Source organism: Tachypleus tridentatus, unplaced genomic scaffold, assembly GCF_004210375.1.
Source record: "Tachypleus tridentatus isolate NWPU-2018 unplaced genomic scaffold, ASM421037v1 Hic_cluster_2, whole genome shotgun sequence".
Taxonomy (NCBI): Eukaryota; Metazoa; Arthropoda; class Merostomata; order Xiphosura; family Limulidae; genus Tachypleus; species Tachypleus tridentatus.
In genome coordinates, this window is record NW_027467782.1 from 43,822,347 (window position 1) to 43,848,118 (window position 25,772).

The window sequence follows — 25,772 nt, forward strand, 5'->3', positions numbered from 1 at the left end:
TGCATATAAAATATGTGTTTAGAGTGAGACATGACCCCACTAGGTACATTATAAAATATGTGTTTAGAGTGAGACATGACCCCACTAGGCACATATAAAATATGTGTTTAGAGTGAGACATGACCCCCACTAGGTACATATAAAATATGTGTTTAGAGTGAGACATGACCCCCACTAGGCACATATAAAATATGTGTTTAGAGTGAGACATGACCCCCACTAGGTACATATAAAATATGTGTTTAGAGTGAGACATGACCCCCACTAGGCACGTATAAAATTCCAGTGGAAAACAGCTCTTTCAAGTAAAACAAGTGTTTAAAACATCTCTTTAAATAAAGAGTTGTGTCTTTTGAAGTAATTATTTCTCAAGGTTTTGTGTAAACTTGTTTTACATAAGTCCACTCAGAACAATTTTGCATCTGTTATGTACTTATAACCACATAACACATCTTTCACTGAAAAATAATTAATTTTTAAGTAAGTCATGGACATTCACAGTATTCCATATAGCATATCTGTGAATGTTGTGGTTCAAAATGCTCAGTCGATTTTGTTGTAGTTTTGTGTAACAATAACATGAATAAAAAATAATATGAGTAATATAATAATATATAATATAAGTAGGCAAATTTTAATTTTGTCTCAACAATCATGAAATTATGTATTTTGCTTATTATCAATCTTTTGGTGGTCCAATCTATTTACAAGAAAGGTTTTCAGTGGTGTTTCAAGAATGAGTCTACTTTTAAAGGTTTTTTTACCCAAATGATTAGAGATCACTAAAAGGCTTAATAGAGATATCCTAGTACCACAGATGGTACTGTTTTAGAGTAAGGCTGCATTCTAAAATTAAGATGATTTTTATAACTTCATGGTCATTGATTTTTTGTTCTATGTTTAAAGTAAAATTGTTTTTAAAAGATGCACTTTGTAAACTTGGGAGGATTTTTTATTATTTTCAGTGAATCCAGTTTCCAATTTTCTGTAGTATAGCATTCGAGACAGTTATTTCTCATAATTATGTCTCCACAGAGAGGTGTACTGTATTTTAAGATGGCTGGTATGGGTATTAAAACTTTTATTACAATAAATTTGAGAACAATGTTTCAACCTTCTTCGGTCTCTTTAGCCTTCAGGATAACAAAAAGTTTTAATACCCATAGCAGACATCTTGAGATAGATTTTTACCTCACTTGGGTTCCTCATCATCATAAGAGAGATACAGTTTTTCTGTTGTTTCATCTTCTTCCAAACCCTTTTCAATCGACTGCCATACCTACATATCTTGGCAGATTATCTTGAAACTTGGTAAGGTCATACTTTGGTCCAATATAATTTATTTATTTTATTATATTAATACAGGTAGTAAGGTATTGTTATTCTTCCTAGAAGGTCTGTGGTAAGTTTTACTCCCTCCCAGTAGGTATATACACATTTAGAAAGTCATTTTAGCTTTTGGATTGGTCTAATTTTCCCACTCTTTTAGTTTCCTCTTTTATGTTTCATATGTTCAGTATTTTATATGCAAAAAATTGCTCGTTTTGGTTGAGAAAATATTTTACATAGAAGAGCGAACAACGTTTTGACCTTTTTCGGTCATCGTCAGGTTCACAAAGAAAGAGGTAACTGACCGGAAGCTGACCACATGTTTGGAAGGGGTTGTGTAACTAAGTGTCGCAATGTAGAGAGCGGTGTTAGATGTTTGAATATATAATTTTATTTATTTTATTATATTAATATAGGTATAATGGCATTCCTTTATATTGGTTTATTTTGGGTTTAAGTTGTTGTATAAGTAAGGCTTCTTTAATTTTGCGTTTGTTTATGTTTGTTTCTTTATTTAGTATTTGAGTGTTTTCTGTGGTTATGTTGTGTTTATTTGACTTGAAGTGTTCGAAAACGTGTGTAGATGATTTTTATGTTCTTTGAATCTGGTTTCCATTTTTCTATTTGTTTCTCCAATATAGAAGTCGTGGCAGTTATCACATTGTATTTTATAAATAATGTTGGTGTGGTGTTTGTCAGAGTAGTTTTTACATAGTATAGACCTCAGTTTTGTTCCTGGTTTTTTGAATATATTTAGTATTAACTGGAATGTCATATTTTGTTACTAGAATCTGCCAAATGGTGGTTATTTGTCTGCTGATGTCAGGAATATATGGTATGCAGCCGAATATGGTTTTGTGACTTTTTTAATTCGTGAGATATATTTACTTTTGTTGGTTGATTTTGCTTTCTGTCTAGGTGTGTGCGTATAATGTTTTCTAAGGTTTGTGGAGGAAACTTATTGATGTTGATGAAGTATTTTTTCATTTTGTAAAATTTATCATTAATTTTATTTGGTGAGCATAGTTTTATGGCTGTGTTTATTTGGTTTCTTAGTATGTTGAGTTTTTGTTTTATTTCATGTGCTGGGTGCCAAGGAATGTATAGTCCAGTATGGGTGATTGTTGAGTGGATTTCTGTTTTGAATTGTTTATCGGTTCTTGTAATTTTGAGGTTAAGAAATGATATTTGATTGCTTTCTTCCTGTTCACATGTGAAGTTCATGTTGGGATGTATAGAGTTAATGTGGTTGAAAAAATTAAGTATGTGTTCAGTAGATTTGAATCCTGCAACTGTGTCATCTACATATCTGTACCAGTATAGTGGTGGATGTAATGCTGTGTTAATTGCTTGTGCTTCAACTTGTGTCATAAAAATATTGGCTGGAACTAGTGATACTGGGTTGCCCATGCTTAGGCCATTTGTTTGTATATAGTTTTGGTTGTTGAACATGAAGTTTGTCTTTATCATGGTGAATTCTATGAGGGTTGCTAATTGGTTGCTGGTAATGTCTATAGTTGGGTTAGGGTCTCGGATATAGAGTTCTAAGGCGATTTTGCAGGCTTCAGTGGTTGGAACTTCTGTAAAGAAGGATATAACATCGAAACTGGCTATTAAGACTTTATGATTAAGTTGATTTAGATTAGGCTGATGTTTCATATTTGGAGAATGCCCATGCTATGTATTTACCAAAATTGTAATTAAATAATTCATATGTGAATTGAATAAAGTGTTTGTGAAATTGTGTTGGCTTTTTCCACTTTTAGTAGTAATTTGTTAAGTTGCTTCTCGTGTCTTTGTTGGATTTGTGTGTATTGGTTTAAATTTGTTCGTGTTTGATAGGATGTTTTCATTTTTTGGATGTATTCATTATGACAATAGCGTTACCTTTATCTGCTTTTAGAATTTTTATGTTTTTGTCTTGTTTTAGGTTTTAATGGAATTAATGCCTCTTTTGAAAGATTGTTTTTATTTTCTGTTTTGTGAAATTATGTTGATGGTTTTGTGAGAAAATTCTTTGAAAAAATCGTTTAAGATGTTGTTTTTAGGTGTTTCTGGAAAATATAAATTTTTAATTTTACCTGGGAAGTTTGACTGTTGGATGTCAATAAAATTATCAAAGTTATCTTCTTTTTGTTGGTTGTTTCCTTGATTTGTTCTGTGTAGAAAGTATCACAAGTCTCCTGCATAGATTTTCTAAACACGTTTTGATTTCTATGGTTGGAATGTTCCTAGGTGCTATTGCAAAGTTGAGTCCTTTGTTAAGTAGATGTATCTCGTCTGTGTTTAATTGTCAGTCAGATCTATTAATTATGAGGTTAGTCAACAGTTTGTCGTTTTGGTGTCTTTTCTGTTGTTTGCATCTTAGTTTTCTAGTTTTTTGTTGTGGCAGATCTTTTTGTCTCTGCCATTCTTAGTATTGATTTGGTTTATGTTTTGTTGTATAAGTCTGTAAATCTCTGGTTTAATGCAGCATGCCAGTTGATGGTCTGGGTTCCTTTTTTGTTTTTGTAAGTCATGTAGTTTTTTGTATTTTGTGTTCAACATGGCCTTAAATAGTTTTTTCTGTATTAAATTTTGAATAATGTTTGTGTATTTATTAATTTTTTTTGAAAGTTTTACATTTACAAAATTAGGGGTTAGTTGTTCCTTTCTACATTGTTGAATAAAATTGTGGAAACAACTGATTTACTGTTAACCTTTTCTAGATTTATAAAAGAATAGCCACCTTCCTTACTGAATTGTGTGAGTTTTACCTGTTTCTAATTTTGGCATTTCCAAAATGGACATAGGTTATTTTGTTCATCATTTAGAATAACAAACTTTAACCAGAATCTGACTGCAAAAGTTTTATCTCTATTTATTTTAGTGCCAGATAAATACTGTTACAGTCACACAAAGTTTATCAGAATAATTTATACATCTTGAAAAAACATATACATTTTATTGGTGAATAAATCCAAATTATGCACACTTTTCAAAATAGAACTTATTTCTTTAAAAAATTAATTTATGCCACATTATGCATGTTATCTGAATTTTTAATTAACTTTTCTGTTTGTACAGAATGTATTAAAATAACATTATAAAGTAATTGTGTAAAAGTATATTTAACATCACTAACAGCACACTTTGTCACTTTACCAGTCTTAGTTTTATTATTGATCAAGTCTGAGTGTTTTGTTAAATAAACTAGTGGATCAGTGTGAAACACAGTAAAGTATATTTAGTTGCAATACCATATAGTCTTGTGATCAAAGTAGTGAAACTGTTCACATTGCTAACAAATATATACAGAAATACATGAAAATTGTTTAGTATTTAAGTATACTTATGATAGTTAGATGGTTATTTGTAACTTTTAATTTGGTTTATGTATTTGATTTAGTGACAGTTCATGGTGAAGAAGAGTAAATATCATTTACAGTGTACAGGGATACTGAAAAGGAAAACTTGTAAATATACATTTCAGAGGCTCTAAAGGCAATGCAAGCACAATATGCAAACAGTGCCATGGATATAGTATTTTAAGTCTTTACATAAACATTAACATGTTAATATGTAACTCAGATTGCCATCTTTATTTTTACCATCCTTTCTTGATTAGAAATACTTTTGCAGTGTATTTGATATTTAGCATACAACAGACTTGTACATTTTACTAACAGCTTGCAACATCTTGTGTAGATACGCACAGTAAATTCAGAAATATAGTGAACATTCCATCTGTAATATGGCATTCGTCCAATAAACCGACCCCATGTATTTTATATTAAGGATATATGTGTGTTTCAACATAATTTTTTATAACTTCAACACTTGTGTATGAAGGTTACTAATAAAACAAATTTTAAAATATGGAATTCTATTTTGAAATATAAGATAAAATCATGTTAAAATTAATAATAAAACATCTCTTACTAATGCAGCCAGTTTATGTAGAGATATTACATAAATTGGCTTCACTACTGCATGTTATATATTTTAAAATTGTCAAAGATTACTAAAACTGTGTACAAAAACTACCATAAAAAGATATTTCCACTGTAAAACTAGAATTTAAAGCTCTTTTTTATGTTGCAATGAAGTTAATTGTTTTGATTTAAGGATAAACATGTGTTTCCTAATGATTTGAGAAATAGTGTTTGCTAATTTTATGGAAACTAGTGTATCTAGACCACAAGTGTCTTGATCAACAGTCATTGGTATCCTACTTCTGACAACAACAACAAAACAAATGGTGGAAGCTAAGATAAGGCTTAACATTTATTTAGATCATGGACAAATTAAGAAGAATATGGAAAATTCGTCTTCAGTTCCTATGATTTGTATTTTATTATGACTTCCTCTCCCTCAATACAAAAATATTTGGCCATAGTATTTCTAATTGTTCAAAACTACATTGCAGAAATCTCTGCTCTGTGTGACAGCAGCAGAGTAACTTGAAAGCTGGATCTGAACCAGACTTAGAAAGTTTGATATTTATAACTGAGGAAGATAATGAATTTTGTAAATAAGAAATAATACACTTTCAGACAGCAAGATATTTATACACTAAAGATTTGATTTGAAGAATAGAACTTAATGTTTCACCTAAGAGTTCTAAAAACCTCTGACATGAAATGTTGAGTTTAATAGTATTATCAATTGGTTGTCATTAGTGTTAAGGTAGTTTATCAAACATTTTTTATTTATGTCAACCTTTTCTGTATGTTAATATTCTTTTGTAAAATAGTTAATACTGTTCTGAAATATTGTATATAGAAATACATCACACTCAGACTGAACATGAAAATAGTTTGACTTTGAAGATGTACCTTTTGTAAAATAGTTAATACTGTTCTGAAATATTGTATATAGAAATACATCACACTCAGACTGAACATGAAAATAGTTTGACTTTGAAGATGTACCTTTTGTAAAATAGTTAATACTGTTCTGAAATATTGTATATAGAAATACATCACACTCAGACTGAACATGAAAATAGTTTGACTTTGAAGATGTACCTTTTGTAAAATAGTTAATACTGTTCTGAAATATTGTATATAGAAATACATCACACTCAGACTGAACATGAAAATAGTTTGACTTTGAAGATGTACCTTTTGTAAAATAGTTAATACTGTTCTGAAATATTGTATATAGAAATACATCACACTCAGACTGAACATGAAAATAGTTTGACTTTGAAGATGTACCTTTTGTAAAATAGTTAATACTGTTCTGAAATATTGTATATAGAAATACATCACACTCAGACTGAACATGAAAATAGTTTGACTTTGAAGATGTACCTTTTATAAAATAGTTAATACTGTTCTGAAATATTGTATATAGAAATACATCACACTCAGACTGAACATGAAAATAGTTTGACTTTGAAGATGTACCTTTTATAAAATAGTTAATACTGTTCTGAAATATTGTATATAGAAATACATCACACTCAGACTGAACATGAAAATAGTTTGACTTTGAAGATGTACCTTTTGTAAAATAGTTAATACTGTTCTGAAATATTGTATATAGAAATACATCACACTCAGACTGAACATGAAAATAGTTTGACTTTGAAGATGTACCTTTTGTAAAATAGTTAATACTGTTCTGAAATATTGTATATAGAAATACATCACACTCAGACTGAACATGAAAATAGTTTGACTTTGAAGATGTACCTTTTGTAAAATAGTTAATACTGTTCTGAAATATTGTATATAGAAATACATCACACTCAGACTGAACATGAAAATAGTTTGACTTTGAAGATGTACCTTTTGTAAAATAGTTAATACTGTTCTGAAATATTGTATATAGAAATACATCACACTCAGACTGAACATGAAAATAGTTTGACTTTGAAGATGTACCTTTTGTAAAATAGTTAATACTGTTCTGAAATATTGTATATAGAAATACATCACACTCAGACTGAACATGAAAATAGTTTGACTTTGAAGATGTACCTTTTGTAAAATAGTTAATACTGTTCTGAAATATTGTATATAGAAATACATCACACTCAGACTGAACATGAAAATAGTTTGACTTTGAAGATGTACCTTTTGTAAAATAGTTAATACTGTTCTGAAATATTGTATATAGAAATACATCACACTCAGACTGAACATGAAAATAGTTTGACTTTGAAGATGTACCTTTTGTAAAATAGTTAATACTGTTCTGAAATATTGTATATAGAAATACATCACACTCAGACTGAACATGAAAATAGTTTGACTTTGAAGATGTACCTTTTGTAAAATAGTTAATACTGTTCTGAAATATTGTATATAGAAATACATCACACTCAGACTGAACATGAAAATAGTTTGACTTTGAAGATGTACCTTTTGTAAAATAGTTAATACTGTTCTGAAATATTGTATATAGAAATACATCACACTCAGACTGAACATGAAAATAGTTTGACTTTGAAGATGTACCTTTTGTAAAATAGTTAATACTGTTCTGAAATATTGTATATAGAAATACATCACACTCAGACTGAACATGAAAATAGTTTGACTTTGAAGATGTACCTTTTGTAAAATAGTTAATACTGTTCTGAAATATTGTATATAGAAATACATCACACTCAGACTGAACATGAAAATAGTTTGACTTTGAAGATGTACCTTTTGTAAAATAGTTAATACTGTTCTGAAATATTGTATATAGAAATACATCACACTCAGACTGAACATGAAAATAGTTTGACTTTGAAGATGTACCTTTTGTAAAATAGTTAATACTGTTCTGAAATATTGTATATAGAAATACATCACACTCAGACTGAACATGAAAATAGTTTGACTTTGAAGATGTACCTTTTGTAAAATAGTTAATACTGTTCTGAAATATTGTATATAGAAATACATCACACTCAGACTGAACATGAAAATAGTTTGACTTTGAAGATGTACCTTTTGTAAAATAGTTAATACTGTTCTGAAATATTGTATATAGAAATACATCACACTCAGACTGAACATGAAAATAGTTTGACTTTGAAGATGTACCTTTTGTAAAATAGTTAATACTGTTCTGAAATATTGTATATAGAAATACATCACACTCAGACTGAACATGAAAATAGTTTGACTTTGAAGATGTACCTTTTGTAAAATAGTTAATACTGTTCTGAAATATTGTATATAGAAATACATCACACTCAGACTGAACATGAAAATAGTTTGACTTTGAAGATGTACCTTTTGTAAAATAGTTAATACTGTTCTGAAATATTGTATATAGAAATACATCACACTCAGACTGAACATGAAAATAGTTTGACTTTGAAGATGTACCTTTTGTAAAATAGTTAATACTGTTCTGAAATATTGTATATAGAAATACATCACACTCAGACTGAACATGAAAATAGTTTGACTTTGAAGATGTACCTTTTGTAAAATAGTTAATACTGTTCTGAAATATTGTATATAGAAATACATCACACTCAGACTGAACATGAAAATAGTTTGACTTTGAAGATGTACCTTTTGTAAAATAGTTAATACTGTTCTGAAATATTGTATATAGAAATACATCACACTCAGACTGAACATGAAAATAGTTTGACTTTGAAGATGTACCTTTTGTAAAATAGTTAATACTGTTCTGAAATATTGTATATAGAAATACATCACACTCAGACTGAACATGAAAATAGTTTGACTTTGAAGATGTACCTTTTGTAAAATAGTTAATACTGTTCTGAAATATTGTATATAGAAATACATCACACTCAGACTGAACATGAAAATAGTTTGACTTTGAAGATGTACCTTTTGTAAAATAGTTAATACTGTTCTGAAATATTGTATATAGAAATACATCACACTCAGACTGAACATGAAAATAGTTTGACTTTGAAGATGTACCTTTTGTAAAATAGTTAATACTGTTCTGAAATATTGTATATAGAAATACATCACACTCAGACTGAACATGAAAATAGTTTGACTTTGAAGATGTACCTTTTGTAAAATAGTTAATACTGTTCTGAAATATTGTATATAGAAATACATCACACTCAGACTGAACATGAAAATAGTTTGACTTTGAAGATGTACCTTTTGTAAAATAGTTAATACTGTTCTGAAATATTGTATATAGAAATACATCACACTCAGACTGAACATGAAAATAGTTTGACTTTGAAGATGTACCTTTTGTAAAATAGTTAATACTGTTCTGAAATATTGTATATAGAAATACATCACACTCAGACTGAACATGAAAATAGTTTGACTTTGAAGATGTACCTTTTGTAAAATAGTTAATACTGTTCTGAAATATTGTATATAGAAATACATCACACTCAGACTGAACATGAAAATAGTTTGACTTTGAAGATGTACCTTTTGTAAAATAGTTAATACTGTTCTGAAATATTGTATATAGAAATACATCACACTCAGACTGAACATGAAAATAGTTTGACTTTGAAGATGTACCTTTTGTAAAATAGTTAATACTGTTCTGAAATATTGTATATAGAAATACATCACACTCAGACTGAACATGAAAATAGTTTGACTTTGAAGATGTACCTTTTGTAAAATAGTTAATACTGTTCTGAAATATTGTATATAGAAATACATCACACTCAGACTGAACATGAAAATAGTTTGACTTTGAAGATGTACCTTTTGTAAAATAGTTAATACTGTTCTGAAATATTGTATATAGAAATACATCACACTCAGACTGAACATGAAAATAGTTTGACTTTGAAGATGTACCTTTTGTAAAATAGTTAATACTGTTCTGAAATATTGTATATAGAAATACATCACACTCAGACTGAACATGAAAATAGTTTGACTTTGAAGATGTACCTTTTGTAAAATAGTTAATACTGTTCTGAAATATTGTATATAGAAATACATCACACTCAGACTGAACATGAAAATAGTTTGACTTTGAAGATGTACCTTTTGTAAAATAGTTAATACTGTTCTGAAATATTGTATATAGAAATACATCACACTCAGACTGAACATGAAAATAGTTTGACTTTGAAGATGTACCTTTTGTAAAATAGTTAATACTGTTCTGAAATATTGTATATAGAAATACATCACACTCAGACTGAACATGAAAATAGTTTGACTTTGAAGATGTACCTTTTGTAAAATAGTTAATACTGTTCTGAAATATTGTATATAGAAATACATCACACTCAGACTGAACATGAAAATAGTTTGACTTTGAAGATGTACCTTTTGTAAAATAGTTAATACTGTTCTGAAATATTGTATATAGAAATACATCACACTCAGACTGAACATGAAAATAGTTTGACTTTGAAGATGTACCTTTTGTAAAATAGTTAATACTGTTCTGAAATATTGTATATAGAAATACATCACACTCAGACTGAACATGAAAATAGTTTGACTTTGAAGATGTACCTTTTGTAAAATAGTTAATACTGTTCTGAAATATTGTATATAGAAATACATCACACTCAGACTGAACATGAAAATAGTTTGACTTTGAAGATGTACCTTTTGTAAAATAGTTAATACTGTTCTGAAATATTGTATATAGAAATACATCACACTCAGACTGAACATGAAAATAGTTTGACTTTGAAGATGTACCTTTTGTAAAATAGTTAATACTGTTCTGAAATATTGTATATAGAAATACATCACACTCAGACTGAACATGAAAATAGTTTGACTTTGAAGATGTACCTTTTGTAAAATAGTTAATACTGTTCTGAAATATTGTATATAGAAATACATCACACTCAGACTGAACATGAAAATAGTTTGACTTTGAAGATGTACCTTTACAAAAATAGTAAAATAGTTAATACTGTTCTGAAATATTGTATATAGAAATACATCACACTCAGACTGAACATGAAAATAGTTTGACTTTGAAGATGTACCTTTGTAAAATAGTTAATACTGTTCTGAAATATTGTATATAGAAATACATCACACTCAGACTGAACATGAAAATAGTTTGACTTTGAAGATGTACCTTTTGTAAAATAGTTAATACTGTTCTGAAATATTGTATATAGAAATACATCACACTCAGACTGAACATGAAAATAGTTTGACTTTGAAGATGTACCTTTGTAAAATAGTTAATACTGTTCTGAAATATTGTATATAGAAATACATCACACTCAGACTGAACATGAAAATAGTTTGACTTTGAAGATGTACCTTTTGTAAAATAGTTAATACTGTTCTGAAATATTGTATATAGAAATACATCACACTCAGACTGAACATGAAAATAGTTTGACTTTGAAGATGTACCTTTTGTAAAATAGTTAATACTGTTCTGAAATATTGTATATAGAAATACATCACACTCAGACTGAACATGAAAATAGTTTGACTTTGAAGATGTACCTTTTGTAAAATAGTTAATACTGTTCTGAAATATTGTATATAGAAATACATCACACTCAGACTGAACATGAAAATAGTTTGACTTTGAAGATGTACCTTTTGTAAAATAGTTAATACTGTTCTGAAATATTGTATATAGAAATACATCACACTCAGACTGAACATGAAAATAGTTTGACTTTGAAGATGTACCTTTTGTAAAATAGTTAATACTGTTCTGAAATATTGTATATAGAAATACATCACACTCAGACTGAACATGAAAATAGTTTGACTTTGAAGATGTACCTTTTGTAAAATAGTTAATACTGTTCTGAAATATTGTATATAGAAATACATCACACTCAGACTGAACATGAAAATAGTTTGACTTTGAAGATGTACCTTTTGTAAAATAGTTAATACTGTTCTGAAATATTGTATATAGAAATACATCACACTCAGACTGAACATGAAAATAGTTTGACTTTGAAGATGTACCTTTTGTAAAATAGTTAATACTGTTCTGAAATATTGTATATAGAAATACATCACACTCAGACTGAACATGAAAATAGTTTGACTTTGAAGATGTACCTTTTGTAAAATAGTTAATACTGTTCTGAAATATTGTATATAGAAATACATCACACTCAGACTGAACATGAAAATAGTTTGACTTTGAAGATGTACCTTTTGTAAAATAGTTAATACTGTTCTGAAATATTGTATATAGAAATACATCACACTCAGACTGAACATGAAAATAGTTTGACTTTGAAGATGTACCTTTTGTAAAATAGTTAATACTGTTCTGAAATATTGTATATAGAAATACATCACACTCAGACTGAACATGAAAATAGTTTGACTTTGAAGATGTACCTTTTGTAAAATAGTTAATACTGTTCTGAAATATTGTATATAGAAATACATCACACTCAGACTGAACATGAAAATAGTTTGACTTTGAAGATGTACCTTTGTAAAATAGTTAATACTGTTCTGAAATATTGTATATAGAAATACATCACACTCAGACTGAACATGAAAATAGTTTGACTTTGAAGATGTACCTTTTGTAAAATAGTTAATACTGTTCTGAAATATTGTATATAGAAATACATCACACTCAGACTGAACATGAAAATAGTTTGACTTTGAAGATGTACCTTTTGTAAAATAGTTAATACTGTTCTGAAATATTGTATATAGAAATACATCACACTCAGACTGAACATGAAAATAGTTTGACTTTGAAGATGTACCTTTTGTAAAATAGTTAATACTGTTCTGAAATATTGTATATAGAAATACATCACACTCAGACTGAACATGAAAATAGTTTGACTTTGAAGATGTACCTTTTGTAAAATAGTTAATACTGTTCTGAAATATTGTATATAGAAATACATCACACTCAGACTGAACATGAAAATAGTTTGACTTTGAAGATGTACCTTTGTAAAATAGTTAATACTGTTCTGAAATATTGTATATAGAAATACATCACACTCAGACTGAACATGAAAATAGTTTGACTTTGAAGATGTACCTTTTGTAAAATAGTTAATACTGTTCTGAAATATTGTATATAGAAATACATCACACTCAGACTGAACATGAAAATAGTTTGACTTTGAAGATGTACCTTTTGTAAAATAGTTAATACTGTTCTGAAATATTGTATATAGAAATACATCACACTCAGACTGAACATGAAAATAGTTTGACTTTGAAGATGTACCTTTTGTAAAATAGTTAATACTGTTCTGAAATATTGTATATAGAAATACATCACACTCAGACTGAACATGAAAATAGTTTGACTTTGAAGATGTACCTTTTGTAAAATAGTTAATACTGTTCTGAAATATTGTATATAGAAATACATCACACTCAGACTGAACATGAAAATAGTTTGACTTTGAAGATGTACCTTTTGTAAAATAGTTAATACTGTTCTGAAATATTGTATATAGAAATACATCACACTCAGACTGAACATGAAAATAGTTTGACTTTGAAGATGTACCTTTTGTAAAATAGTTAATACTGTTCTGAAATATTGTATATAGAAATACATCACACTCAGACTGAACATGAAAATAGTTTGACTTTGAAGATGTACCTTTTGTAAAATAGTTAATACTGTTCTGAAATATTGTATATAGAAATACATCACACTCAGACTGAACATGAAAATAGTTTGACTTTGAAGATGTACCTTTTGTAAAATAGTTAATACTGTTCTGAAATATTGTATATAGAAATACATCACACTCAGACTGAACATGAAAATAGTTTGACTTTGAAGATGTACCTTTTGTAAAATAGTTAATACTGTTCTGAAATATTGTATATAGAAATACATCACACTCAGACTGAACATGAAAATAGTTTGACTTTGAAGATGTACCTTTTGTAAAATAGTTAATACTGTTCTGAAATATTGTGTATAGAAATACATCACACTCAGACTGAACATGAAAATAGTTTGACTTTGAAGATGTACCTTTTGTAAAATAGTTAATACTGTTCTGAAATATTGTATATAGAAATACATCACACTCAGACTGAACATGAAAATAGTTTGACTTTGAAGATGTACCTTTTGTAAAATAGTTAATACTGTTCTGAAATATTGTATATAGAAATACATCACACTCAGACTGAACATGAAAATAGTTTGACTTTGAAGATGTACCTTTTGTAAAATAGTTAATACTGTTCTGAAATATTGTATATAGAAATACATCACACTCAGACTGAACATGAAAATAGTTTGACTTTGAAGATGTACCTTTGTAAAATAGTTAATACTGTTCTGAAATATTGTATATAGAAATACATCACACTCAGACTGAACATGAAAATAGTTTGACTTTGAAGATGTACCTTTTGTAAAATAGTTAATACTGTTCTGAAATATTGTATATAGAAATACATCACACTCAGACTGAACATGAAAATAGTTTGACTTTGAAGATGTACCTTTTGTAAAATAGTTAATACTGTTCTGAAATATTGTATATAGAAATACATCACACTCAGACTGAACATGAAAATAGTTTGACTTTGAAGATGTACCTTTTGTAAAATAGTTAATACTGTTCTGAAATATTGTATATAGAAATACATCACACTCAGACTGAACATGAAAATAGTTTGACTTTGAAGATGTACCTTTTGTAAAATAGTTAATACTGTTCTGAAATATTGTATATAGAAATACATCACACTCAGACTGAACATGAAAATAGTTTGACTTTGAAGATGTACCTTTTGTAAAATAGTTAATACTGTTCTGAAATATTGTATATAGAAATACATCACACTCAGACTGAACATGAAAATAGTTTGACTTTGAAGATGTACCTTTTGTAAAATAGTTAATACTGTTCTGAAATATTGTGTATAGAAATACATCACACTCAGACTGAACATGAAAATAGTTTGACTTTGAAGATGTACCTTTTGTAAAATAGTTAATACTGTTCTGAAATATTGTATATAGAAATACATCACACTCAGACTGAACATGAAAATAGTTTGACTTTGAAGATGTACCTTTTGTAAAATAGTTAATACTGTTCTGAAATATTGTATATAGAAATACATCACACTCAGACTGAACATGAAAATAGTTTGACTTTGAAGATGTACCTTTTGTAAAATAGTTAATACTGTTCTGAAATATTGTATATAGAAATACATCACACTCAGACTGAACATGAAAATAGTTTGACTTTGAAGATGTACCTTTTGTAAAATAGTTAATACTGTTCTGAAATATTGTATATAGAAATACATCACACTCAGACTGAACATGAAAATAGTTTGACTTTGAAGATGTACCTTTTGTAAAATAGTTAATACTGTTCTGAAATATTGTATATAGAAATACATCACACTCAGACTGAACATGAAAATAGTTTGACTTTGAAGATGTACCTTTTGTAAAATAGTTAATACTGTTCTGAAATATTGTATATAGAAATACATCACACTCAGACTGAACATGAAAATAGTTTGACTTTGAAGATGTACCTTTTGTAAAATAGTTAATACTGTTCTGAAATATTGTATATAGAAATACATCACACTCAGACTGAACATGAAAATAGTTTGACTTTGAAGATGTACCTTTTGTAAAATAGTTAATACTGTTCTGAAATATTGTATATAGAAATACATCACACTCAGACTGAACATGAAAATAGTTTGACTTTGAAGATGTACCTTTTGTAAAATAGTTAATACTGTTCTGAAATATTGTATATAGAAATACATCACACTCAGACTGAACATGAAAATAGTTTGACTTTGAAGATGTACCTTTTGTAAAATAGTTAATACTGTTCTGAAATATTGTATATAGAAATACATCACACTCAGACTGAACATGAAAATAGTTTGACTTTGAAGATGTACCTTTGTAAAATAGTTAATACTGTTCTGAAATATTGTATATAGAAATACATCACACTCAGACTGAACATGAAAATAGTTTGACTTTGAAGATGTACCTTTTGTAAAATAGTTAATACTGTTCTGAAATATTGTATATAGAAATACATCACACTCAGACTGAACATGAAAATAGTTTGACTTTGAAGATGTACCTTTTGTAAAATAGTTAATACTGTTCTGAAATATTGTATATAGAAATACATCACACTCAGACTGAACATGAAAATAGTTTGACTTTGAAGATGTACCTTTTGTAAAATAGTTAATACTGTTCTGAAATATTGTATATAGAAATACATCACACTCAGACTGAACATGAAAATAGTTTGACTTTGAAGATGTACCTTTTGTAAAATAGTTAATACTGTTCTGAAATATTGTATATAGAAATACATCACACTCAGACTGAACATGAAAATAGTTTGACTTTGAAGATGTACCTTTTGTAAAATAGTTAATACTGTTCTGAAATATTGTATATAGAAATACATCACACTCAGACTGAACATGAAAATAGTTTGACTTTGAAGATGTACCTTTTGTAAAATAGTTAATACTGTTCTGAAATATTGTATATAGAAATACATCACACTCAGACTGAACATGAAAATAGTTTGACTTTGAAGATGTACCTTTTGTAAAATAGTTAATACTGTTCTGAAATATTGTATATAGAAATACATCACACTCAGACTGAACATGAAAATAGTTTGACTTTGAAGATGTACCTTTTGTAAAATAGTTAATACTGTTCTGAAATATTGTATATAGAAATACATCACACTCAGACTGAACATGAAAATAGTTTGACTTTGAAGATGTACCTTTTGTAAAATAGTTAATACTGTTCTGAAATATTGTATATAGAAATACATCACACTCAGACTGAACATGAAAATAGTTTGACTTTGAAGATGTACCTTTTGTAAAATAGTTAATACTGTTCTGAAATATTGTATATAGAAATACATCACACTCAGACTGAACATGAAAATAGTTTGACTTTGAAGATGTACCTTTGTAAAATAGTTAATACTGTTCTGAAATATTGTATATAGAAATACATCACACTCAGACTGAACATGAAAATAGTTTGACTTTGAAGATGTACCTTTGTAAAATAGTTAATACTGTTCTGAAATATTGTATATAGAAATACATCACACTCAGACTGAACATGAAAATAGTTTGACTTTGAAGATGTACCTTTTGTAAAATAGTTAATACTGTTCTGAAATATTGTATATAGAAATACATCACACTCAGACTGAACATGAAAATAGTTTGACTTTGAAGATGTACCTTTTGTAAAATAGTTAATACTGTTCTGAAATATTGTATATAGAAATACATCACACTCAGACTGAACATGAAAATAGTTTGACTTTGAAGATGTACCTTTTGTAAAATAGTTAATACTGTTCTGAAATATTGTATATAGAAATACATCACACTCAGACTGAACATGAAAATAGTTTGACTTTGAAGATGTACCTTTTGTAAAATAGTTAATACTGTTCTGAAATATTGTATATAGAAATACATCACACTCAGACTGAACATGAAAATAGTTTGACTTTGAAGATGTACCTTTTGTAAAATAGTTAATACTGTTCTGAAATATTGTATATAGAAATACATCACACTCAGACTGAACATGAAAATAGTTTGACTTTGAAGATGTACCTTTGTAAAATAGTTAATACTGTTCTGAAATATTGTATATAGAAATACATCACACTCAGACTGAACATGAAAATAGTTTGACTTTGAAGATGTACCTTTGTAAAATAGTTAATACTGTTCTGAAATATTGTATATAGAAATACATCACACTCAGACTGAACATGAAAATAGTTTGACTTTGAAGATGTACCTTTTGTAAAATAGTTAATACTGTTCTGAAATATTGTATATAGAAATACATCACACTCAGACTGAACATGAAAATAGTTTGACTTTGAAGATGTACCTTTTGTAAAATAGTTAATACTGTTCTGAAATATTGTATATAGAAATACATCACACTCAGACTGAACATGAAAATAGTTTGACTTTGAAGATGTACCTTTTGTAAAATAGTTAATACTGTTCTGAAATATTGTATATAGAAATACATCACACTCAGACTGAACATGAAAATAGTTTGACTTTGAAGATGTACCTTTTGTAAAATAGTTAATACTGTTCTGAAATATTGTATATAGAAATACATCACACTCAGACTGAACATGAAAATAGTTTGACTTTGAAGATGTACCTTTTGTAAAATAGTTAATACTGTTCTGAAATATTGTATATAGAAATACATCACACTCAGACTGAACATGAAAATAGTTTGACTTTGAAGATGTACCTTTTGTAAAATAGTTAATACTGTTCTGAAATATTGTATATAGAAATACATCACACTCAGACTGAACATGAAAATAGTTTGACTTTGAAGATGTACCTTTGTAAAATAGTTAATACTGTTCTGAAATATTGTATATAGAAATACATCACACTCAGACTGAACATGAAAATAGTTTGACTTTGAAGATGTACCTTTTGTAAAATAGTTAATACTGTTCTGAAATATTGTATATAGAAATACATCACACTCAGACTGAACATGAAAATAGTTTGACTTTGAAGATGTACCTTTTGTAAAATAGTTAATACTGTTCTGAAATATTGTATATAGAAATACATCACACTCAGACTGAACATGAAAATAGTTTGACTTTGAAGATGTACCTTTTGTAAAATAGTTAATACTGTTCTGAAATATTGTATATAGAAATACATCACACTCAGACTGAACATGAAAATAGTTTGACTTTGAAGATGTACCTTTTGTAAAATAGTTAATACTGTTCTGAAATATTGTATATAGAAATACATCACACTCAGACTGAACATGAAAATAGTTTGACTTTGAAGATGTACCTTTGTAAAATAGTTAATACTGTTCTGAAATATTGTATATAGAAATACATCACACTCAGACTGAACATGAAAATAGTTTGACTTTGAAGATGTACCTTTTGTAAAATAGTTAATACTGTTCTGAAATATTGTATATAGAAATACATCACACTCAGACTGAACATGAAAATAGTTTGACTTTGAAGATGTACCTTTTGTAAAATAGTTAATACTGTTCTGAAATATTGTGTATAGAAATACATCACACTCAGACTGAACATGAAAATAGTTTGACTTTGAAGATGTACCTTTTGTAAAATAGTTAATACTGTTCTGAAATATTGTGTATAGAAATACATCACACTCAGACTGAACATGAAAATAGTTTGACTTTGAAGATGTACCTTTGTAAAATAGTTAATACTGTTCTGAAATATTGTATATAGAAATACATCACACTCAGACTGAACATGAAAATAGTTTGACTTTGAAGATGTACCTTTTGTAAAATAGTTAATACTGTTCTGAAATATTGTGTATAGAAATACATCACACTCAGACTGAACATGAAAATAGTTTGACTTTGAAGATGTACCTTTTGTAAAATAGTTAATACTGTTCTGAAATATTGTATATAGAAATACATCACACTCAGACTGAACATGAAAATAGTTTGACTTTGAAGATGTACCTTTTGTAAAATAGTTAATACTGTTCTGAAATATTGTATATAGAAATACATCACACTCAGACTGAACATGAAAATAGTTTGACTTTGAAGATGTACCTTTTGTAAAATAGTTAATACTGTTCTGAAATATTGTATATAGAAATACATCACACTCAGACTGAACATGAAAATAGTTTGACTTTGAAGATGTACCTTTTGTAAAATAGTTAATACTGTTCTGAAATATTGTATATAGAAATACATCACACTCAGACTGAACATGAAAATAGTTTGACTTTGAAGATGTACCTTTTGTAAAATAGTTAATACTGTTCTGAAATATTGTATATAGAAATACATCACACTCAGACTGAACATGAAAATAGTTTGACTTTGAAGATGTACCTTTGTAAAATAGTTAATACTGTTCTGAAATATTGTATATAGAAATACATCACACTCAGACTGAACATGAAAATAGTTTGACTTTGAAGATGTACCTTTTGTAAAATAGTTAATACTGTTCTGAAATATTGTGTATAGAAATACATCACACTCAGACTGAACATGAAAATAGTTTGACTTTGAAGATGTACCTTTTGTAAAATAGTTAATACTGTTCTGAAATATTGTGTATAGAAATACATCACACTCAGACTGAACATGAAAATAGTTTGACTTTGAAGATGTACCTTTGTAAAATAGTTAATACTGTTCTGAAATATTGTGTATAGAAATACATCACACTCAGACTGAACATGAAAATAGTTTGACTTTGAAGATGTACATGTTGAACTTTGTTCTGAAATATTGAACTATTATTCATCAGTTTTTTATATTACATTCTTCAAAGGAAGGTGAGTAATTTGTTAACTTCTGTTAAAATATGAAATATAGTAGTTTACAAAGTATAACAAGATCCACAGTGAAAAAGTACTCAAAATAAATGATACTAAAAGACAGCTAATAATACATAGTTATAAAAACTTAATCTTTTAAGTTGTTTTGTAGACTAACTTATCACTGTTGGTAGAAGTGCTTGAAAATCACGTGTAACATGACTTTTGAAACATTTTAATATCTGTATGTGTAGATGTTTAAATTATGCAATGTGCTAAACTTGTACTTACCTTTATGTGTTTATTTTTTTCGACTTTTGTTGGTTTTTATTTTTTTATACAAAGATATTATTACAATTCATATGCAAGAAAAATATGTCTTAAGCAATAAAAACAAACTTGTAACACCATGAAAAAGAGTGTTTCCTTTCAAATTCTGATTTTATGTAAGTAATCAAACATTGAAGCACATTATTGTTTGTTCATTTAATAAATAAACTTAGCATTATGAGAGGTTCTTTATTTATAAATATTGCACATAATATTAATGTCTAAACTGAATAATATAATTTATTGATGTACCAATCTAAATGTAACAAGTTTTCATTTTAAATAAAAAATAAAGTTTGTACAGGTTCTGTATGTGTCATGAAAATTTGTGGAAAGTCAAGAAAAAATGTTTTATAGAACTTGAAAAATCGGAGAATTTTCATGAATTTCAAATAACGGACAAGCTTCTTTCAGAAAGTGCATGTTGTATAATTATAGCATACGATCGTGTAACATTTCCTGAAGTCTGAGTGTTATTCTTAACACTCAGTGTTTTGTAGTTATGTAGCAGTGGGTAATTCAGACTGTGGTAGTGTGGAAATTAGTTTCTTATAGATGTTTATTTGTTGTTGTTATTCTTTTAATTGTGATTGTAAAATAGAATGTGAAATGATTTTGTGTTGCTTTCCAAGTTATTCAATCAGCTGATCAAGTTACTTTTATATAGGTGACATATTGTGTAACAATGCTTATTTCACAAATTATAATTATCCAGCCAGTTTTGGTCGAAGTTAGTCCCAGCCCTTAGATAGTAATCAGTTGTTTTGATAAAACATTTTCCTAAATGGCACATACATGTATTTGATGATTTGTGCTGATTGGCACTTAAGGTCTAGTGCAGTATAACAGAAGATGCTGGAAATGAATTTTGAGATGATCCCTTAACCTCTAAACAATGTATTGGTTAGCAAGTAATATCTTGGTGAGAAAACAAACTTACATGTTATTTTGACTAAAATTACTAAACTAGCTAAAATGTTTTTTTTTTTCCATTGATTGTGTTTACAGTGAATTTAATGGTCATTGAAAATTTTATAATAACTTATTGAAATGCCATAGAATTCTTTATATTTTCAAAATGTCCTAAACTTGTACTTCTTCCCCCAATGACACAGCAGTATGTTTGCAAAATTACATTGCTAGAAACTAGGTTTTGATACTGGTGGTGGGCAGAGCACAGATAACCCATTGTGTATTTTGATACTGGTGGTGGGCAGAGCACAGATAACCCATTGTGTATTTTGATACTGGTGGTGGGCAGAGCACAGATAACCCATTGTGTATTTTGATACTACTGGTGGGCAGAGCACAGATAACCCATTGTGTATTTTGATACTGGTGGTGGGCAGAACACAGATAACCCATTGTGTATTTTGATTCTGGTGGTGGGCAGAGCACAGATAACCTATTGTGTATTTTGATACTGGTGGTGGGCAGAGCACAGATAACCCATTGTGTATTTTGATACTGGTGGTGGGCAGAGCACAGATAACCCATTGTGTATTTTGATTCTGGTGGTGGGCAGAGCACAGATAACCTATTGTGTATTTTGATACTTGTGGTGGGCAGAGCACAGATAACCCATTGTGTATTTTGATACTTGTGGTGGGCAGAGCACAGATAACCCAATGTGTAGCTTTGTGTTTAATTTCCCACAAACTCATCATTTTAGTTTTGAAATTTTGAGAGATATAAAAATGAAAAAGGACAATCAAGTAATTGTCAATAGTTCATCAATACAGAATTGACTTGTTTATTTTTAAGTTACATGTGAAGACAGCTGTTTATGTTAAAATTTATCTTTTGATGCAACAGATTTGTTGGGTATCCAGGACATTACAATTTATTGTTTGGATATCGACAAGAGGAAGTATGTATAACATTTTCAGTTTTTTCGGTATATAAAAGTTCAGCTGTCAAAATGTTCTTTAAAATGTTTTTTTTGTTCACAGTTTATAAATAGTACTGTAGAATAATTCCAAAACATACTTAACATCTGTTGACACTGTAGCTATTTCTCAATCTCCAGTGTCATTAGCTGCCAGATTCAGTGATTCTTTGAAGACATTGTGTCGGCTGGTATGTGGAATACTTCTGTTACTTTCCTATCTTGTTGTTTGCATGATCTTGCCAGTTCCTCTTCTGATGGTTTTCCACTACTTCCTGTAGATTTGTTTACCACATCTGCTAGGCTTTTACCAGAAATGAGTATTTTCCTCAGTCATATACTCTTTCATTTCCAAGGTCCCTTTATTTTCCATGGTATACCATTCTGGGGTGAGTGCTTCTGAGGCAGGTATGCTTTCACTTTTCAACTTCATACTAGTAACTAATTTAACTATAATACTACCACCAGTATACAACAGGTTCTGTCAAAATGAGATGTCCTGTAAGATCATTTAGACACCTACCAGATGATATTATGGATTGGCACTCATGAACATTCATGAATACAGCTAATCTTGCTATTCTTCATGTTGAACAAATTGTGATTGATTTGAATAAAATGTAGGGAACTTGATTCACCTATTGCACAGTTTCCAGAGCTCTGTTTTTATCACCCCAGGCTGCATGAGTAGAGCTTGAGAATCTGTGGTAAACAAGAGGCTTTTCAACCAAAGTTTTTGAGTGTGTTCAATCATTCTTTGAGAAGAGGGCATAGTCAGGGGTCTTCCTTCTAGGGTTCCTGGATGTTTTTTTTCATATTTCAGTAAGAGTGGCTCCAGCCTTACTGGAAACCTACTCATAATTTTGGTTCATATTTTGCATACAGTTATCTAGTTAGGGAGTGCAGAACCATTCTCTTTGATCAGTACTAGTTTGAGTTATCATTCATGGAAGTTGGTTCACTATATTGTAATTCTGAAACCAAAGCAGTTCCATTCTAAGTCCTTGGTTGAGTGCAGGTTCCACATAATTCCAGGGTTAAGTGGAATACACCTTACCTACATGGTTAGGGACTGAGAATGAATGTTCATAATTCCAAACCAGATGAATTCTATTCCTTTGTTGAGTATGACATGTAGGATCCCATCATTCCGAGCTTCAGGTGTTACCTTTTGGACTTATTCAAGTGGAGAAGAGAATCTGTCCACTTAAGTGTTGCTTACTTTTTTGTTGTTATTCTGATGGTGCCAAATGCAACATTTTGTGGTTACAGTATATGTATATATATATATATACACACACACATATCATATTGTGGTCTAATAGCCATAGCCAGCAACATAGGATATAGGTATTACAACTCCTTAATTCCAACCTGAGTCATAGAATCTTGACTGTCTGGTCAGGGATGGCCTACCTGATGATTACTCATATTTTGTTCTGCCTTTGATATAGGAACTAAGCTCCTAGTGAAGAGCTAGGGAGGTGGGGTGTAATTTCTGCACTCTTGTACCATTTTTGCTCATGGTACATTCCTGTTCAGTACAAGTGCTTTCTGTATGGATCATGCCTACACTTTTATCAATGTGAGATTCTAGCTATAGTGTTGGTGGATCGTAAGTATTATTGAAAACCATTTTCATTATAAGAAAAATGTTAACTTCAGATAACTTTACAAAATAAGGATTTTAGAGACTTCTTAATTTCCCAGTAATCTTGTAATTTGTAAGAAACTAAATATGGAATGTAATTACCACTTTTCTGTTCTTTAAGTCATAATAAATAACATGTTGCTGTTTACTTTATTTGTAGTTTTATTACTTATCCTACTTTTTTATTTACTTTTGCACTTCTAACATAATTAAGACAACTTGTCATTTTCATTTATATCTCCTGGTAATATTGAAACATGAATGTTGTAAAATGTCTTTGAAGTTGATATAGTCATGTGAAGATTGTATGCAAAATGGTGTCAGTTGGCCAAAATGGCCATCAACTTAATTAACTTCTAAATACATAAGGATATTATGATTTCAGAATTTAAATAATAAGTTAAAAAGTAACTGAAACATTGAAGGGAATATTTTACTAATAATTGTGTTGTTTGTTCTAAGTTTAATTTGAAATTTGCAAATAGGATTTGATTTTATACTGTATCTGTAAAACTAAATATGTTCTATAATTAAGGACTTTAGTGATTTTCTTTTCCAATGTTCTTTTTTTGAGTTGTCTCTTAGACATATTCATAAGAATGTTTGGATTTTGAAATTTTCTCCCAGGAAATTATAAGTATCCAACATTGTCACTATGTTGTAGAAATGACACTAAACATAAAGCATTGTAAAACTATCTCCAATTTGCACATCTCAAACAGTGTTGCTACGACCTGTGTTTAGGCCTGAGTATTATTAGGACACATGCATTGTTTTATTGCTATTAACAGTAGTAGAGATCTCGGCTTAGATAAGATCCAAGGTCAGTAATAATTATTTATACACACACAAATGTAGATTAGATTATAAAGTAACATACCTAAATTACTTGTTCTAATAAGCTACATTTTAATACATGTTTTTAAGCTCCCACATGACCTGCACTATTTGAGGTAATTTACTTAACACAGACAACAATAACCTACTTTATCAATATGTATATGTTCAATCTGAAACCTGGTTAAACAATGTTTTGTTCAATAACATAATAGTAATCAACCAAATAACTATAAGAAGTCCTGTATTTACACTGGTATTTGGGACCTGTAGTCATGGTAACAAAACATGAAATCTTGATTTTATTCAAAGTACACTTCCTCTTGGAAAAATAGCATTATTAACCCTTTCTCTGTAAACATCTTTTTCTGTGCATGTAACTCAAGGTTTTAATGAGTTACATTTAAAAGTTGATTAAACTATTATATTTTTATGATATACAAATAAATATACATAGCTGATAATCCATATTTTA

At 28.9% G+C, this 25,772-nt stretch overlaps 1 protein-coding gene across 10 annotated transcripts in view; it reads left to right on the plus strand.

Moving 5' to 3' along the window:
* LOC143243070 (uncharacterized) overlaps positions 1-25,772 on the plus strand; it is a 698,461-nt gene that overhangs the window by 78,425 nt on the left and 594,264 nt on the right. The window lies entirely within an intron of this gene.